The sequence below is a fragment of the Kogia breviceps genome (assembly GCF_026419965.1).
Source record: "Kogia breviceps isolate mKogBre1 chromosome 20 unlocalized genomic scaffold, mKogBre1 haplotype 1 SUPER_20_unloc_1, whole genome shotgun sequence".
NCBI lineage: Eukaryota > Metazoa > Chordata > Mammalia > Artiodactyla > Physeteridae > Kogia > Kogia breviceps.
Genome location: NW_026711560.1, coordinates 157520 through 162500, shown reverse-complemented (window position 1 = coordinate 162500; position 4981 = coordinate 157520).

The window sequence follows — 4981 nt, the reverse complement described above, 5'->3', positions numbered from 1 at the left end:
CGGGGGTGCCCGTTCCTAAGGGCCCGGACGCGAGTCGGCCACCGGGGCACGACACGGGGTCTCACCGCCAGAGGCCTCCAGCGCAGGGGCGGTCCCGCGGCACCCAGGACGCCGACTGGCCTTTCCTCGGCCCCCCCACGGGTCCCCCCTCGCGGGGCTCGCGACCTCCCCCCGCCAAACACCCACGAGCCGCGGCCTGCCCGCGACAACACTCTTCCCGCGCGCGCGCACCGGTCCGCCCCACCTCGCGGGCCCCCCACCACACACACACACACACACCCCTCCGCTGCCGCGCCCGACTTCTCCGCCTCGGGAACCGTGAGCTCTCCACCCGGGGACGCCGCCCGCCGGCCGAGGCGGCCGTGGCGGGGGGGGGCGACACCCTCACGTGGGCGAGGACGGCTCGGTCCCAGACGGTGGAAGGGGGACGCGGTGCGGCCGGGTGGGGTGGGGTGGGCCGGGGGAGGGGGCGGCGGCGGCGTCGACGGCGACGGGGAGGGGGCGGCACGCGCACACGGCGAGGGCCGCGGGGCAGGGGCGCGGGGCGCCCGCCCAGGGAGGGAAAGTGCCGAGGCACGACCGGGCCACCAGGAAAAACAAGCGCGGGGTCCCACCGCCACACACACGAGGGCGGTCCCACGACGCCTGAGACGCCGGCCGGCCCCAGCCACCCCGGGGCCTCCCACGACCCGGCCCCGCCGCCAGGCCCCGCGTGCGACGGTCCCCCCGCGTACCGCGGAGGGACCCCGTCCGTCCAACCGAGCTCAAACCCCTCCGTCCTCGCCAGATCCGCCGTCGTCCGAGTCCGACCCCCGGGGCCCCGCGCCCCGGGTGAACGCCCCCGAGCGAGGCGGCCCGCACCGTGCCCGCAACACCGCCACCGGCTGCCGACTCGCGGCGAGGGCAGGCGCGACGGGCTCCTCGCGGCTGCGGGACTAGGGAGTCGTCGGGACGCCCGGGCGTCCCCGCCCGCCCCCCTCGGCCTCGCCACCGAGAGGGGGGTGTGTCACCGCACGCGCACGCGCACGCACGCGCACGCGCGGCCCCGCGCCGGACGCCCGGCCTTGGCGGGACCCTCCCCCGACTCAGAGGGGGGGAGGCGCGGGCCGCGGTAGGCAAAGAGCGGCGCCCGGCCCCACCGCGGGGCCGGCGCAGAGAACCCTCCCGCCGCGAAGGCGAGGGGCTCCGCCCACGTGCTCTGGCAGTCGCCAACACCGTGGCCACTGCACGCGCGGGAGGGGCAGCGGCTGGGGGGTCCGGTACCCCAAGGCTCCCTCTCGGATCGCTAGAGAAGGTTTCCTCACCGAGGGGGCGTCGTCCCCCCAACCCATCGTCTCCCCTTCGGGCCCGCCCACGGAGGCGCTCCACGAGCCGCCAAAGTCCACGACTGGGCGGGGTTTGGGAGAGGGGTCTGCGGTATGGGTAAGCACGAGGCCCAGAGGAGCGTTCGCGGCCACAGCCGGGGGCACAACCTCCGCCGCCCCCAGGCCCGTCCATCGGGGGCCCCGAGAGGAGGGAGCACGCCCGAGAGGGGCGGAAAGACCCCCTTCTCTCACAGGCCCCGGCCCAACGCGCTCGCCACCCACGCCCGCGTGCGACCCCCTCCCCCCCGACCGCCACAAACACACACACACGTGGGGGGGGAGGGTGGGCACACGCGGACGCTCGCCTGGCCCGAGTCAGTCCCCCCGTGCCACAGCAACACCGTGGGAGGACGACCGCGACGAGGCGGCCCCTGTTTCCCCCAACCGAGGGAGGGAAAACAGAGGCACGCCTCCCTTACCGTCTCGACCCCCCCAAGAGAGCCACTCACGGGACGCACCACCGCGGCGGCGGGGACCCCGAGGAGCACGCTGGGAGAAGGGAACGACACCACCGCTCGGCCTCGGGCACCTGAGGGACGACCTGGAGCGCTCCAGGGGCACCACAGAGGATCGAACGAGGCACGCTCACGCGCCGGCAGGGGCGCGCGGCGCAGCGGCGGGACGGCACCCCCCCACCAACGCGGGGAGGACCGCCCACGGGGGCAACACGCCAAGGAGGCGAAGCGAGAGCGTCTGCTGCGTCCGAGGACCACGGCCCCGCCACCCACGCCGTGAGGCAGGGGGCGGGAGGCCGAAGGTCAGGGCCGGGGACCACCACCCCTGCCCTTCCCCACACCCCTCGACAGGCCGGGAGAGCGTGAGGAGAGAGGCGGGGAGGCCCGCGGACAGAACGAGAAGAGCGGTCCCGTTCGCCAAGAACGTCCGTCCCTCGTCTGGCGCGACCTTAAGGCCCGGCCCAGGAGAGCGCGACATCACCACATCGATCAGTCATGCCAGAGAGCCAGGGACCACCCGGCCCCGAAGGGGAGGGGCACACACAGCGAGGACCATCACCAGAGGAGCCTGCTTCGGCCTCACCGGCGGCACCCCAAACCCCCTCTTTCTTTTTTTTTTTTTTTTTTTTCCTCTCAGGCAAAAGTGGCCGACGACCCCGCGAGTGAGGAGAACGCCTGACACGTGGCACGGAGCCTGCGGGGTGGGGTCGTCGTCTCAGCCACCACCGGGTGCCTGCGGCGGGGGAGGGGAGTCACACGGGGTAGAAGACCCAACGCCCCGCCGCCCCGCCGCCCTCGGGTGAGCCAGAGACCGGAGGCGGCACCGCGGGTCGGGTCAGCCGGACGCACACACGAGAGCCGGCGCGCAGGCCCAGGCGGGCGGCTCAAGTGGCGAGGGTCGGCTCGGCCACCAGACGGCGATCCAAAGCCCAGAACCCTGCGCGCGTCCAGACTCCCAAAGTCCTCAGCGACAGACGCCAGAGAAGACCGTGTCAGCACCTATCTGGTGGCAAAAAAGGCCCATTTCGGGCGAAAAAAATCACGGCGCCCGGCAGCGGGGCCCACGCACGCGTCGCAGGGGGGGTCCCCGGGACCTCGGTCCGGCCGCCTGTCCCCAACACTTCCCCATCCACACCAGCCCCGGAGCTCTCGGGGCCATCTGGTCGACCCGAGGAGCTTGGGGGGAGTGGGGGGGGGGGGTGGGGGGGGGAGGGGGGGCGGGCCAAGCGGGGCGGGCAAACGTGGGAGAGGGCCGCGAGCCGGGTCGCCCTCCCCGGTTCACCCGCACGGGCAGGTACGGTCCCTCCGAGTCTCCGGGCCAAGACTTGGTGAAAGGAAAAGAAATATCTCACTCGGCCGTCTCCGACGAGCGGGCCCCACGGGGGACCGCGCCCGGGCCCGGGCCGCCCTATCCGGGCCACCCAGGACGGCTCGGGCGGGCCGGGTCCCCACCCCCCACCCCGGCCGGGACTCGCGGCGGGTGGAGGAGAGGGGGCGGGGGAGGGAGGGTGAGAAAAAACTCAAAGTCCGCCGACCAGGACCCCCCGTGGGCACGCTGAAGGGGCCGGGTGCGCCCTCCCCGGCCACCCGCGCGAGCAAGGCCCGGTCCGTCCACGTCCACGGACCCAGGGGCACTTGGAAACATTTTGCCCCGGGAGGCGCCTCCCAGGCGACCAGAGCCCACGAGGGAGGGACCGCACCCGGGCCCGGGCCCGGGCCCGGGCCGGTCTCTCCGGGTCACCCCTCGCGGCCCAGGCCGGTCCCCACCTCCCGAGTCCGACTCGGCCAAACATCGGTGAGAAAGAATCCGACCACCGGGAGGGGCCCCACGCGCGCCCGCCACCGAGCCCGTCGCGCCCGCCACCGGCCTAACCTAAACGCACGGGCCCGGGCCGGTCCCCCACCTTCCGGAGCGGGGCGCTGTGGGGACCGCGGAAGAGAGGAAGGGAGGGTGGGGGGGTCGGGGAATGAACGCTCCAAAGGGTGAGCCAGGAGAAAGCCCGACCGACCGCCCATCCGCAGGCGCTCCGGAGGGCGCGGAAGGACCCTCTCCCTTCCCACCGCGGCGGCCCGGCCCAGGTCGTGTCGGGTGGCCGGGTCGGTCCCCGCGGCCGGAGGGGAGCGGACGGATGCTGGTCGACCGGGCCAGGCGGTCCCCCAGAGCGGCTCGAGAGCGCGGCGACGGTCACACCCTCATAGACCTGCACGCCCAATCTCAAGCGACAGCAGGAGGCGCCCACGCCTGGGCGCCACCGGGACAGTGGCCACCAGCGTCGCCTGGCTGCCGGAACTCTGCCTCGGGCCCGGCGGCCGACTCACAGCCCTCACGAAGGTCGCCGAAGCTCCAGAGACAAGGGACAATATAAAAGCGGCCGCCAGGTGGCTCCCGACAACCGGCTCCAACGTCCCCGGGCCGGATCCCTGTCGCCGGCCGGCCACCGAGGACGCGGCGGCAGCGCCGGGCCGCCCAAACGCCCGAGCTCAGCCCGGGACGAGGCGGCGGGGCGTCTGGCGCGGCGGCCCCGTGTCGTCCATCTCGGAGCTAGCTCCCCGGTCGGCACGACACGACACGGTGCGACCGCGGCAGCAGACGGGGGTGGGGGGGTGGGGGGCGGGGGAAGCCGGGGAGATGTCGCCGGGAGGCTGTCTCGGAGGAGACGCGCTCCCCAACGCGATTCCTGGCGGGGGGAAATCCCGCGGAGACGCCGGCGGGGCCCGGGGCGCCCGGCACGGGTTGCCCAGAGGGGCACGAGCAAGATCCCGGCTGCCCGGACGGGGGGGGGGGGAGGGAGGGAGGGAGGGAGGGAGGGAGGGGAGGGAGGGAGGGAGAGAGGGAAGGAGGGAGGACGGATGGAGGGACGGAGGGACGGAGGGACGGATGTAAGGACGGAGGACGGACGGAGGGAGGGAGGGAGGGAGAGAGAGAGGGACGGAAGTCGGGGACTGGCAAACCGAACCAGGCAAGCGCTCAGGGAACAACGCAGGAATTCGTCCAAAGACAACACATCGGTGCTGCGAGGGTGGGGAAAATGCACTTGCGGTCACGAGAACATGGATTTCATAACGGACTGACCACGATCCATCACGGGCCGGGCGGGGGTGGGGGGGGTGGGGGCGGGTGAGGCGGGGGTTGGGGAATGCGGGCGGCTGGGGGGGAGGGGG